The following is a 15,236-nucleotide window of genomic DNA, read 5'->3' on the forward strand; positions in this document are numbered from 1 at the left end:
AAATATGGGTAAAGAAAATAACATGGACAAATAAATATCTTTATCATGATACAAAGTACAAAAATTCTGATTTATCAAATATTATATAATAATTCAAATCCTTGTTTTCGGTAATTTTATCGAACCAGATAAAACCCTGTCAAGATTAAGATGTTTGTGTTGCTGGAGCTCCTGGTACCAGGTGGACAACAGCATTAAGGAGTCTGATAAGAAGCCTTCAGGCACAATTTCAGAGCACATCATTTAGACTTATTGTTGTTCACATCTGCATCAAACATATGTCTACATCAGATCTTGTTGCTATAGCCCCGAGGAAAGATGTAATAGGAAGAAAGCAGCATCATGAAAAAAAAAAAAAACTTAGCAAATTGACAACAAAAGCTAGACAAAAGTAAATAGGGAAAAAATTAATAAAATAAAGAAAATGATACCAAAATTACAAAGAGTAAGAAAAATGTCATATTACATTTTTTAAATGTATTTTGATCGTATTAATTGCACATAAAATAAAGACAGGGGTGTTTAACCACTGAACAGAACTAGTACTCAGCACTGTGCTGGGTGATGGGTGATGAAGGGTTTCTTAGGCAGAGCCTGGGGTTTATTTCAAGTCCAACTGTCTCATAGCATAAACAATGGAGCTGTGGTAGAACTTTGCTGTTCAAGCCAACAGACTGTGTAGTTTCTTCACCAACATGCAAGTAAAAAGGAAAGAAAAATGTATTTTCTTGGTAAAGATGCTGTTCATGATGTTCTGGTTTTTGGGAATTTTTCGTGAAATTTAAAATCGAAGGGATTCGTGTCTCATAAAATTTTCAGGTTATGCTTTTAGAATAATTTGTACCTCACTTCTGATGAACTGTACATAATAAACTTTACACAAATGGATTACCTAGAATGTTAATTTCACTGGGATAACTTTATTTTGTGAACTTGTGGTAGCCTGAATGTTTAAAACATTCTCCGCCAGAATATTTTTCCCATTCTGCACCTGCTAGAGCATAAGATGAAAAATAACAGTAAAGAACATAATAGTCAAACATCAGAAAAAGACAGCAGCTATAGTTAATCTCGAATGTTTTCCATGCTAACAAATATTTTCCTCATCCCCTTTAAGTAGAAAGATGAAAAAGCAGAAGATATCAATGAAGGAGACAAGAGAGAGTTAGATATGATCACAAATGAAAAAAGAATTGAGGAAAAACAAAGCTAGAAGGATGTTAAGACAAAACCATTTTAATGTCACATTATTGCTTGTACCAGAAGGTTTTTTTTCCCCACCAAACCCTATTTGGCATCGAAACGCTGGAACAATATTGCCATACTCCCGGACGACCATGTGAGAGAAACTGGTTGAAAGACAGCCGCTTGGAGGTAAACAGAAACCTCTGCGGCCTTCTAATGGAGGGTGCTGGCCCTGAATGCAGCTGTTCACAATGGACGCTTCACGCCTCACTGTGTTTCAAACTACCAAATTCAGTGTGCCGCTCCTGAGTGTGGTCCTCTGTGACTCGGCCATTGAAAACTGTAGACTCAGCCTCTCTGGCCCACAGCACACATTCACGCTGCCACAGCGCAATGACACGGGTGAAATGGAAAGAATTCAGAGACAAACAGAACGACAGAGTGGAAAGCAGAAGGAGAGAGGAGCACTGCAACAGGCATTTTAATGGATAGGCCCCCACCGGCACAAATAAAACAACTCAAGAGGCAGATTAGTTTTGAGCTATCTCAGTCCCTGAGCTCTGAGGTCTCCATGCAGGCTCCCTGCCTGACGCAGCGTCTGTGGGATGGTGGACACCCATCAGTCCATGTTACCTCTCTCCAGAGGCGTGCACAGACATTTTGGGGGGCAGGTGCTCAGGAGGGGGGGGGGGGCACTTTTTAGCGCACGTGTAACACTTAATTATAAAAAAAAATAAACGCATGTTGAATGAAATTTGACTTTTATTTGTAACATTCTCTAAACGTGATTTTTCAATGGAAAAAAGTCAGATCACCAACAGAACAGACTAAAGCATACTTCTTTCATCTGGCTCATCTCCCTGTTTTCCCTCACCCATCTGCTCTCCCTCATCCTGCTGTTCTCCCTCATCCTGGTCTTTTTCTGTCTCTGTGTCTTCCCTGAACTCTTCCTCATCTCCTGTCCTGGTAGATGTTGATGGTATAGAGCTTCCCTGCTGTGACTGGCTACAATATATTAATAATAACCATCATGACAATAATAATGATAATAATAATAATAATAATAATAATAATAATAATAATAATAATAATAATAATAATAATAATAATAATAATAATAATAATAATAATAATAATAATAATAATAATAATAATAATAGCTTTAACAAATATGCCACATTAGTTTAAATAATGGGCTATTAGGGCAACATGACTGGAAGTCTTGTCACGTGGATATGACTTATGGTAGCCTACAAAATATTAGCTATTTTAATACCTGCTGCACAAACCACTTAAAAATAAAATGTGAACAGCTTTTAAGATTTTTCAATATGATTAACCCTCCTTTCTTGGTATTGTGCTGCAATTACTAAATCAATATACAATCAAGACAATAAAGAGACCAAAATGTGTTAATTTATGTTGCCTAACAAAACCTATACAACAGAAAACGTTTGTCTTAACACATAGATTTGTACAGAAGAGGATTAGGGCCACTGAAAAAAAAAAAGTTAACTGATTTTTAAATTTTATTTCAGTTTAACATGGGAAAAAAGTCAGAATTCTGACTTTTTTATTGTCAGAATTCTGAGATTAAAGTCAGAATACTGAGCAAAAAGTCAGAATTCTCAGCAAAAAGTCAGAATTATGAGAAAAAAGTTAGAATTATGAGATTAAAGTCAGCATTCTGACTTTTTTCCCATACTAAACTGAAATAAAATTTAAAAATCAGTTAACTTTTTTTTTTTTTTCAGTGGCCCTAATCCTCTTCCGTATTTGCAATTGCAAACTCTACCAAAATTATTTGTAGCCTATGTGGTCGTCCTCACGTTATCTGTCATTGACTTGGGCTACAGTGTAAAACTTTCAGAATCAGAATCAGGTTTATTGCCATTGTTAGTGAAGGAGTTCACAAACTAGGAATTTTTTATGGTACAATCGTGCAACATGAAACATATAATATGGAATAGGTAAATAAAATTATAAAAATATCTAAAAACTGTGGGTATACGTCATGCAATAAAATAGACTAATGTATACACTTAAGATAAAAAATATGGATACAAAACATAAAAAGTAAAATAGCATCTTACAAGGAGACAACTAGTTTATCTGGTGACCAGTCGGCAAAATGCGTGTTTGGTGCTGCTGAATGAGACATTTTAATGCACAACAAAATGATTCTGCTTGATCTGTATATTACCTGGCTAATGGGGCACGGGAGAAGCAGCCTGTCAGCGACCGTTCCTGCTATCGGAAAACTGCTATGATGCTGCGCATCTGGCATGCCCTGCGGGCGACCGAGCGAGTTCACGTGACAAAGGAAGAGAGAGAGGGTCGTTTGTGCGCAAGTAGGTCGGTCATTTCGGGGCATTGTTTCAGTCGTTTTTAATGGCTCAGGTTTTCAAAAGATCATTTCAAAACCGACCTCAGTAAAATCTTAATAATATTAATAATAATTTAAAAAAAACGAGTTTCAAAAGGGCATTTTCTTTGATAGAGGGCAAACTTCCTAGTGCTTTAGCACCACCTAGTGTCTATGTGTGCACGCCCCTGCCTCTCTCAATGAGAATCAGATCAACTGCCTGCAGGATCATTGAAACAATTTCAGTTCAGCACAAGAGGGAGGGAGCCTAAGGTAATTAAAGGTTGCTCTTTGTTTCAGAGAATCATATACAGTACAAGGCCTTGCATAAGTCTTCCCATTATGTGACGCTGGAGCAACAAACATCGATCTATTTTATTAAGATATGTATTTAAAAAAACACTATAAATAAAGTCTAAACCAAAGCAGCACTGTATTTTATAGTCGAAGGAAAATTAAACTTTTCTAGCCCAGACTTTGACTAGACCGTTTCAATACATGGAAAGGTTTTAATCTAAACACTTCCTATTTAGCTTTGGCTGCATGTTTAGATTTGGTGTCCCATTAGAAGGTAAATCTTAAGGTTTTGAGAATTTTGCTGCTTTTTTACTTATGGTATGTAACAAACATATGAAGTCTTTATAGATTAGTTGAAATTATACTCAGCTTATTATTATACTTAAATGGAGTCAAGCATATGAATAGGTAACTTTTGAAATCAGCTGGTTGTGCTTAATCTTAATAAATAGTAATAAAAGTAAAGATGCCTGAAAATATCAACTTTTTCTATAAAAAAACTGTTAAAAACCTTAAGTTGATATTATTGGTAAAAACTACAACATAAATTTACATTTTCTTCTAACCTGTTTTCTAAGCAGCGCATCCAACACTCTTTGAACATCATAAACCATCCCAACTGTAGGGTCATCGAAATGGCTGAATATCTTGGAAGATCTTAGCAAACAATTTTGTATTTCAAAGAGTACTTTAGTTACTTAAACTGCATGTTTTAGTAACAAAAGATTTTATATTCTCTACATGTTGTGCAGCCCCATAAAATACATTGATATCTCTGGCAGTAATGAGTCCAAATAGTGAAAAAGTTCAAGGAAACAACTTTTTCTATCCCTAAATGTGCCACCTCCGCACACTCATTGTGAGCCATTATGTGCTAAAAGGAGTAAAGAACAAGGCAAAGTTCAGGCTCTTAGGGATATTTTGTTATTTCTAAGTACTGACGCCCACTGCAGCGGGCGAGTGATGACAGGGTTTGTTACACTGAGAACCAAATGCCTCAAGAAGACAGTCAGACCATCGAAACACAGCTTCATTGTAATCCCATGCCTATCATCGCTGCCAAAATTCTCCGCCAGCAGACAAATGGCAGTCAAGCAAGTCGTGACCTTTGCCTCAAAGCTACCGTAAGAAAGCAGGCATCCCTGCAGACTTTCAGAAGAGAAAGAGAAAGGTTGGGTAGCTGTTTGATGACTCACAATCTCTACAGAAAAGTGCTTGCAATAATATCTTTCAGATGGTTTTCTACATCACAGATGAAAATATCGAGTCTGGGGAGAGCTGCACACCATGGCAGCCAAGTGGCATCTGTGTGTTTGCATCCTGCGGGACTAGGAATGACTTTAAGGAGAAAGTTTCATGTTGAAACAGCTGGAGGTTCACACAGTTTTAGAAAATGATATCAGAGGTGGGTATGATGTGATGCAGAAAGCAGGTTCACAAAGAATGTTTCCAGCTTACCAGAGTAACCCAAATATCCTTTCTCGTATTCCTCTTTGGGTATATGTCTGATTATTCCTCCTCTTGGGGTTTCTTCAGTCTGGTGGATTCAAAAGAATAAGAAATGTTATTTTAACTCACAGCATTCAGATAATTTTTATCACTTCACAGGAACCAGAATAGAAAATCTAATCTCATTTAAAAGACTTCTCAGAAGCCTTCAGTATGCCCACTTCTTTCCACTATGGGCTAACTTATCTGTGTTTGGTTCTACAATCTGATAAAAAAAAAAAAAAAAAATCCCGGCTTTTCACACCATGAGATGCTTCAACATAAAATCTCCCTTCAAAGATTCGGGCCAATTTAAAGGAACTCATGTAAAATTCTGTGGGTGTCTTTAGATATGCGCTTAAAACACCCCCGACTGTGAAAGGATCTGTTGGTGAGAAGAAAGCACACACCAAGCTGTATAAACCAGTGAGATTTGGGACTCTTAGACATAAACTGTGTGAAGTCCAGGCTGACAAAGGCCTACAGCTGGCACTCCTGTTGTTATATTACTGATCTCTTCTTCATTTAACCTATTTCCTCATTTCTGTGACTTTCCTCCACTTTATTTGTTTCCTAACACTCCCATTTTCAAACCATGTCCCTGCTCTGCTACTGTCTTAATTTCCCTCATCTCCCCTCCCAACCACCCCTCCACTCAGGGTAACTGACCAGCCATAACTAATCTGATGTTCTCCCATGAAGCACTAACTTTAATTTTCTAACCTTCTGTACGTCTCTTCTCCTCACTCTCCCTGCTTTCAGTATAGAATTATAAGCAGTGACACATGAGGATGGAAAGAGGCCTTCAACATGTGCAGCACATTAGTAAGTTTGTGTTTAAGAAGTGTTTGTGTAACAAAGATTATTGCATTTTTTCCCATTAAACACCACTAACACATAATTGATTAATAAGCTTTGGAAAAGAGAAATATTTAAATTACTGGTGGCAATTTTTTTATAAAAAAAAGTTATGTGATTTGCTTTTGTTAAAGATGTTTGACAAGCTGCACAATTTTTTTCTAATTTTTCATATTCAAATTTAATTATATTACAACCAAACATGTTTACATACTGCAATAAATATCCATTATGTGGCATTATGTGGATTTCTCTGTATTCCTTTGTATTTTTGTAAATAGAAATTGTTAAATGGTGCGATTATTTGGAGTTAAGCACCTGAATATAATAAATTAAAGGTTTGAAGGCAAGGATTTAACTCCTTTGAAGAACTTCTCTACTCTCTACCAGCTTTTCTCCTAAAGCGAATATAATTCTTTGCAATTTAACTTAAGGTCTGTTAGATTGGATGACCAGTTGAAGTTGATCATTTTGAGATCTTTTAATAGTTGGATTTAAATCTGGACTTTGATTTGACCATTTATTATGTGCATAATATTTGAATGAATTCATTCCATTGTGGCTCTATGTTTATGTTTACGATTTTTATTCGACTTGAAAATTAACCATTCTTTTAATTTTCAGAAGTGTTCTTCAAGGGTTGTTGTTGCTTCAGCGATCTTTGCATCAACTCTGATCTGAAAAAAAAAGAAAAAAATCTAGCACAATGCCGCCACCACCGTGTTTGACAAAATGGATGGTGTACTCCAGGTGATTTGCAGAGTTAGTTTTCTTCCACTCATTTTGTTGCATGTAGGCCAGAGTATATTCAATTAAGTCTTGTCTAATCAGGGCACCAATAATGGAAAACCTTAAGCTGGATTTAGAAAAAATGTCTATCAAATATTAGTTCCCATATTTCCATAAAGGTCAGATTCGTAGAGTGAATAGCTAACAGATGTAAATTCTGTCAGGATTCATGTCTGTGTGTTTTTGTGTTTCTGCGTTTGTCTCCCTTCCTCCACCAGGAGGCGCCTGATTCTGGTCCACCTCCACACACACCTGCAGAGGGTTACCTCGTTAACGGAGCACTCTTACAATGCTGACTGCCACTACCTCGATGCCAGAGTGTTTGCCAGTTTTGGGTACTCTAGCCAAGCTGAGTTTTGCTGAGTCAAACTGAGTTCTTGTCAACCTGAATCTTAATCTTGTTTTTGTTTTTCCCTCTCGGCAGGAAGTCATCCTGCAAACTGGATGTTTCGGACCTTCTCTCCCTGGAAGGATCATCTGAGCTTCAAACTGAGCAGAGGATTTAAACTGGAGGTTTGAATCTACTTTTCCTCAAGAGTTTGTTTGAGCTTCACACTGAGCAAGGGATTCATTTCCACTATGACCCGTTCAAGTACCGCAGGAAATCTGAGTGGCAGTCAGCTTCTCCATTCACCTACAAACAACCACATTCTGGGTAAATCCTGACCACCCTCCACCGAATCAGACAAACACTGGAACTACCGCACACAGATTGGAGTCAAAGTTTCAACAACTTCTCTGGAAACGTGAGTCAGCAACCAAATTCTCCTCTTCAAGTTCAAGAGTCAAATTTCCTACTGAGCCTGAACTAAACACTGTGCCTTCACCTCACTTTTCAGTTCCGGTTGAGCAGTGTTCAGAGCAACACTTGATTCTGTATAATCTCTTCAATAAACCTGTTAAACTTTTTCCCTGGTGTCTCTGAATTGGTTTCTCTGCATGTGGGTCCGAGCTCTTGATAAAATCATAACAAATTCTCCCACCAGAGCTCCGGAGCTCCAGATCTCCGCTACTCCCTCAGAGTTACTCTGGGCCTCTTGGCTGCTGCTCTCTTGTGTATGTTTACAATTTTTCTAAACTCCATTTTAGAAAATAAATTACACAGGTATGGATGTTTTTACAGAGTAAAATCTTTCAAATGTATTCATGAAAACATTACCAAACTAAATATAATTTTTTTTTCACTGTCTAACATTTATGCTGAACTTTGATTTTTACCAGTCACAACCTTGTTGGTTGTTCTTGGTGAAATGTTTATAAGCTCAATAGTAATGAAAACTTTTTAAAGGCAATGCACACATTGATTTAGCTTTAACAAAAGACCTAAGCGCCCAGTTATAAAAAGCTCTTCATCATCTTTTATTTCCTTTTATGTTTCACTCACATTGTTATGCTATTATCTACCCTCTCCCTTCACCTGTTGCCATCTTCCTGCACAATCAAATGAGGTAGATTCACTTTGACCTATCAGCCGACACCCCAAAAAAAGTTATGAAAGAAGTTCATAAAGCAAACTTTCCTTCAAATTAATAAGTAAAGACTCTATAGCTGTGACACAACATTTTTTTGTCCAGTCCCCTTGCATCTTTTCTTGAATGTGTTTCATGGTAAATGCAGACATGCTCCAAGGGACTGACAGGCAAAATGATTGAAGAAGCAGATCCAATTTACTTCTAGCAAAGGCTTATCGACTTCAGTCTGCCATTCAAAATAAATGTCTGGGGACATAACTGAGAAAAATCCACATGGTTAAATACAAACAATGCTTTAGGTGCTGTCACACACATGCTATCGTGGTGCAGGTTTTCTTCTCTTTAACTCTGCTAAATAAAAAGGAATGCAAGAAAGATGTTTTTCCTTCTCCTTTCCTAAAATCCTAAGTTTTTACCCACTGTGCAAAAACGTAATTGTATTTAGTACATTTTTCTACTTGCAGAAAGAAAAAGAACCCACCACAAATAAAAAAGGGATGCTCTCATAGCCCTGGATTTAAGAGGTTTTTGACGCAGATAAAAAAAACACTGACATAGATGCTTTTCTCTTCAAATATCACCTCATATTATTGCTGACACCACTGCTGACTTCGCAGGAGTACTAGAGACATGCATCTCACTGTTCTAGCGCCAATCCGAATTGATCGTTTTCTGCTTCTTCTATAGAATCGGTGAACTGCTGTGAAGGATTTACCGCCGCTGATAACTAAATAAGACACAGAAACAAAATGACCTTTCCACATCCTGTTGGAGCGATCCAAATCCTGATCCCATCAAAAGCAGGCTCGCCACACGACGTCAGGCCCACCGTCCCACTACCCCACCTCTGCCCTCGGACCCCACAGAGCCGGGCAGAGTTCAGTCCATATCTGTTGCCATGGAGATAAGAAGAAGGGGACGTGGTAGTTGGACTGAAAATAGCCAGACCGTACGCTGACAGTTGAAAGTGAGTGAGACTACAAAACACCCACAGCGAGAGACAAACAGTATCCTCAATACCTCTGGGACGAATCCAAGGCCATGAAACTTTAACAAGCAGAGAGAGACACCAAATTTTAGTCCAATTAACAGCAGGACAAACACATACTGCTGCTCTTATCTCTAAACTCTCGGAATCTTTAACCGTCTATTCTTGAAAAACTTTGGTGAAATCTTATTTTCATTCTTTAAATGTTGCTTCAACAATCACTGAATCACAGAATTACTAATTTGAAGCCTTAGGATCAAGGAAATTACCTTAAAAAAACTGACAAAATCAAAAAGCTAAAGATATCAAACAAAACATCCCAAGATCTAAAGAAATGAAAGTAAAGATGAGAAGCAAAAATAATACCTGAACTATATGAAACTTGTTTGATGATCGGTGTAAGAAGAGATGCAAATCATTTTAGATAGTCATAACATGCATGTTTGGTTCTTTTGATAGTTAATTCCACCATTCAATAATCATTTAAATTTGGGGGTCTTATGTAAAAACTACTAAATTATGATATATTTAGACAACTAACTGAGCTCAAAGTAAGTTTGCATCTTCGCAAAAGGGCAAAATAACCAACACACCATCTAATCTGGCCTAAAGCCCACTTAAAATGCACTTAGAATAAAAAAAAATCCTACAATCCTTTAATTAAATAGATAAGATATTATTAATTTACAATCGGTGAAGATACCATGACTTTAACTTCCAGCAGTATGGCGGTTTTTCGTGGTCCTTCCTCTACCATGTAGGCCTATAGCTGGAGACAAGTACTATAACTCTCAGGATTTCTAAAGCATGTCTTTAAAAGGCAAGGCAAGGCAAGGCAAATTTATTTGTATAGCACAATTCAGTACAAATGCAATGCAAAGTGCTTTACATCATTAAAATATAGGAAAAATAAAAAATGACAAAAAGTTATGCACATTTGAAATCAATAAATCTTAACACCTCTGTAGGCTTCATAATGTTAACCAACCCAACTAACAATGATGACATTAGTAGTAGAAAGTGGATGGATGGATGGATGGATGGATGGATGGATGGATGGATGGATGGATGGATGGATGGATGGATGGATGGATGGATGGATGGATGGATGGATGGATGGATGGATGGAATAATGACCATGTCAGTCTGTTAGTTAGAGTCTTGTCTAATGAGCAGTAGAGCACAGCAATAAAAGAAGCATCATTAATTCCAAAAATGGGTGAAATAATTGGAATGAGAAGACTGCTTCTCTTACAAAGAGGATTTTACTTCAGAAGACCAGGGTTCTCTTTGGCAATTAAACTGAGACAGATGAATCAAAATGAATAGCTGAATAAAGACAGCAATCCCCTCTGGCTCATGATCGCCTTCTTTATCCTTTTTTTTTTGTTTTTTAAGTTTTTACTTATTATTCATTTATTTAGTTTTGATTTTATTATTTTTTTTTTTGTTTAGAAGCGTCCAGAAAATCAGCTGTTATTTGAAATAATTTAAATATCTAAGCTCAGGCACTTGTGATGTGCTTGGTTGTCAAAGACTGTTTGGTCTGAGACCTATGTTCTGTTTCTTGGTATAAATATAGTCTAATAAGTAAGAATGGTGTTTCTAATATCAGTAAATATACACTAAACATTATATTTCAATTTTAAGCTAAAAAAAAAATACTTTTTTATGCCACCTGCAGATCCTGCAGAGCATCACCACTTTTACTTTTTTACATAACAGTGAATATTTGACCTTTCAATAACAAACGCAAAACCCTACCTTTATGTCCGCAAATATCAGTTTGGACAGATCCTGTCAGATTGGCCATTCGTAGCATGAGAGCAGAGTTCGGCTGTCATAATCCCAGTGACTGTGTATTCCTCGATGTGTCTGCCGTGACTGAGTGACAGCGGAGAGAGGAGCTGTATCCCCTCACAAAATCAGCCTCCACTAACACACCCACCAGCCCTCCTCTCCCTCCCCCACCTACAAAGCCACCCCTCCCCTCTCACACTGGGATTAAAACAACCTTTTGTTGATCCACAATATGGGTTAAACATTTCCTGCTATCGCATGAACCTGAATTATCAAAGTTACAGGTTTGGTTTGGGGACGTGTTTGTGCAGGACCATCAGACTTTTTAAAGAAAGCTATTTGCTTTGGATCAGAGACAAATGTCAAGGGGAACAAGGAAAAGACAGAGCGTAACATTGGGTCAGATGAATTTGGCAGAACATTAAAGCCAACCAGACACTTTAATTTCATGTTACTGTAAGTCAAATACTGCATAGTGTAGAGGAAAATAACAGTCAGCTGGGCTGATTGTGCTCGAGTCAATAGAGCCTCCTCAATGTTCAATAGAGGGTGGAGGTGGAGGAGAAAAAAGCAACTTAAATAAAAAAAAAAGGGAAAAAAAGGCCTTAGAGCACAACCTAAAGACTTCCCTTCCCATACTGTTAGAAGCAACGGAAAGTGTTCACCTACACACAACAGATGTCCTCATGCAATCTAATCTAGTTGACTCAGTAAGGGGAAGCTTATTTATTGCCGACTCCTCACCAGCATTATTGCGGCCCATTTTAGAAGAATGGATGTGAAAAGTCCTTTGACGTCTGTTAGCTATGGTTGCAGAGGGTAACAATGGTTTAAAAGAATGGCTTTTCTCTGCACCCAGCCTTAAATAACACTCCGTTCGCAACAAAAGCACAGAAAATGTAACATTATCTGCATCAAAGAGCAATGTCCATCCCACCGAGCAATCACTTGAACCCCTTTGTCCAAATAGCACTCTGCACCTCATCTTAAGACCAGTTTTAATTGCACTCAGTACTTTTACCCATTAAATGTATTTGATTTTTAAATTAATTACATAACACACCTTTGCTTTTCCCTTCTTAGTGGGAAACTCTGCATTTATTTCACAAAATAAGCTATAATCTACTGCAGACACTAAAAGAAAATAATGATAGACACCATCAGGCTGATGTTCTTCACCTCCAGCTGGTTTAAGACCTGAAGGTGTTTAAACGATCCATTGATCCAGAGTAAAAAAAAGAAGAAGAAAAGTCTATAGATAGAAGGGTTGTGTTGCAGCAGTTTTTCATATATAACCCAATAAATCATGCCACAAACCTATTAGATGGTCATAGCAAGATTTTTAATCTAAAACCAAATGATTTTTACAGATAGTCTATCATTAAATCAGACTGAACATTTCCTGGTTTAGGTCAATTAAGATTATGATGATTTCCTTCTATTTATAAAATGCCAGAATGGTGAGAAAAATAATTTTAGGTAAATCTTTCAACATTTAGACATTGGGGTAAGCATGGCACTGTTACTGGATTCAAGCTATATCTCATTTTGAAAAAGTTATTTTTTAAAAACAACATGAGATTTCCCTCATGTTGTTTTTCTGTTGTGTACACCAGAGAGGAACTGTTCAGATTCCTCAGCTGCTGTGGCAACATCATGACGTCTCCCCCTGCGCTTCCCTGTGTAGTTTCTAGCTCTACAGGTAAAATGATCAATGATGGAGAGGATCGCTTAAACCTTTCCCCTGTCTTTGTACCTTTCAGACGGAGCATGGTGCGTGCACCGCTGTACTGTGAAACCTATTAAACTCTGCTATATTGGCAGACCTTGGCTACTGCAAGAAGATGGAAAACAACAGCTTGGATCAAGAAGGTCTCTCTACGTGTGTTTAGACAGCGGCATCCAAAGGGGGCGACTAATAAGAAAGAGCAACACCCGTCACTATTTGATAAATGTTGTCAGGGTTTGGAGGACCCAAATGCAGAGGCAGAGAGGCTGAGGTGAATACTTGTAGTTTTAATGATGAAAATGGTTAACAAAGGCAGGAATCCAAAAATCGAACTAAAATGTAACAGACCAGAACCATGGAGACGTCAAGGGAAAACACATACATGGAGCCAGTGAGAGACAAGGTGAGACGACAACAGCAATGACAAGACCAGCAACAACAAAGGAACCAACAAAGAGTGAGAGCAGAGGGAGAGCATATATAGCTGATAGAGACAAAGGCAGGGCTAACGAGCTGACAAGGAGCAGGTGTGAGAGGAGACAACGAGGGAGCCAAGGGGAAGGGAACACACACACACACACGAGGGCAACAGAGGAAAACAGAAAACATGAGAACATAAATCTAGAATTACAACAAAACTGGAATTAAACCAATAAAACTAGAAAACAAGGAGCAAAGTAAAGAACAACAGAACCAAGACCATGACAAATGTTAGATAGATGTTTAGAATGAGATTAAAATGTTTTGTTTAGCAAGACACAAACATTTAGAACATATTTATCCTGTATAGTGTGCTGGTTTAACAATCTCCTATTATATAGGCTAATTTTTTTGGGTCAGGTGGGTGTCTGTGCAAAGTTTAAAACAATAGTTATAATAGTGCTGTTTGATAAATCACTATCTCATTTAATGATAGAAAATTCAACTTAGCTAGCAATAATGTTGTTTTAGTCAACGATGACAAAAGCATTTAATTGAAAAATTTTTTGATTAAAAATGAGATGGTGACCGAATAAATATGGCTCTTAGATGACAAATTGACGAGATGTGAATGAGTTTTCGTTGTCTAAAAAAAGACGAGACAAAACTGGTGATGATGTCTCATAGGACAAACAGAATAAATTTTATTTCTGCCCAGTATGCAGAACCGGAGACTTCTTCAATGGGGTCAGATCGTCAAAAACAGGTACAGTTCCCATTTTAGATAATCTGTTCCTGACTGAAGCTGTCTGATTTTAGCATTTTATGACTGAGAAAACATTACTTTGGTAGACCGTTATTAAGGTAGACGGGGGTAGCATGTTGGGTAACAGCAGCAGAGGAGCAGCACATTTTGTCATGTCAAAAAAAATAAAAACCATTCCAAATCAGACTAAAACTAGACAATTGTTTTTTTTTTCTTTATAAAACTTGACTAAAACTTAAAAAAAAAAAAAACTCACATAATTTTGATTAAACTAATATGGATGATGGGATGTTTGTGTCGCCAAAAACATCACAATCTTGAGATGCGTCTGCCCATTAAAAAATCTAAGATGTTGTAATATTATCTTGGCCCCACAAGATGCTGATTATTTCACCTCATTCTTATCATCTTCACCTACATGCTGCCTACACACTGTCAGCGCCTGCCTATACTGTGGGTTTACTTTAAATCTCCTAATGAACGGCCTGTGGTCTTTCATATGTAAACAACTCAGCATGTAAACATTTATGAGCTCCGCAGCACCACATGAAATGGCATTAACTTAAAAAATGGAAATAAAAGCTTTCCTGGGAGCAGACACCTTTCAGAGAGATGATGGATAGTGTATGGATTATTGTATGAAATGGGAAAAAGGGCCATATTTCTGTGAGCGAAGGGCGTGATTGACCAAGTCTAATGGGCATTATTTCTACACACTGACTCTGTAGAGCAGAGACACTGGGTGATCCCCGCTGGTCCATTGCTCCTTTAGACAACACACTGAGATAGGAGCGCAGCCCTCCCTGCTCTTTGTCATGATACCAATAGATTAACAATATTTCAATGGCAACTTTTACCAGAGCAAAGTTCGTGCAGCAGTAAAATAATGCAGTCCTAACTAGAGTGTGTGTTAGTGTGTAAACGTGGGTGTCCATAGTGAGAGCCCCTTTTGAATTTCCTTGTCAGTACTGTGAATGGGAATGAAATATGATTGGCTGGGGGTCACGACAAGGATCTGGGTTCACAAGGCTATCAAGGCGGGGTGAACGGACACTTGTGAACTACTTCACTCCTCTCAG

General features: G+C 37.6%; 1 protein-coding gene across 25 annotated transcripts in view; it reads right to left on the reverse strand.

The window, feature by feature from the left end:
- LOC119799117 (neuronal cell adhesion molecule-like) overlaps positions 1 to 15,236 on the reverse strand; it is a 135,423-nt gene that overhangs the window by 68,181 nt on the left and 52,006 nt on the right. For all 25 annotated transcript variants that reach the window (XM_038308875.1, XM_038308873.1, XM_038308888.1 and 22 more), the window contains exon 2: positions 5,306 to 5,384. The gene's annotated coding sequence lies outside the window, so the exon portion shown is untranslated. The remainder of the gene's footprint in view (positions 1 to 5,305; positions 5,385 to 15,236) is intronic.

This window comes from Cyprinodon tularosa, unplaced genomic scaffold (genome assembly GCF_016077235.1).
Source record: "Cyprinodon tularosa strain WSP-4 unplaced genomic scaffold, ASM1607723v1 ctg65, whole genome shotgun sequence".
In the NCBI taxonomy this organism is placed as follows: domain Eukaryota; kingdom Metazoa; phylum Chordata; class Actinopteri; order Cyprinodontiformes; family Cyprinodontidae; genus Cyprinodon; species Cyprinodon tularosa.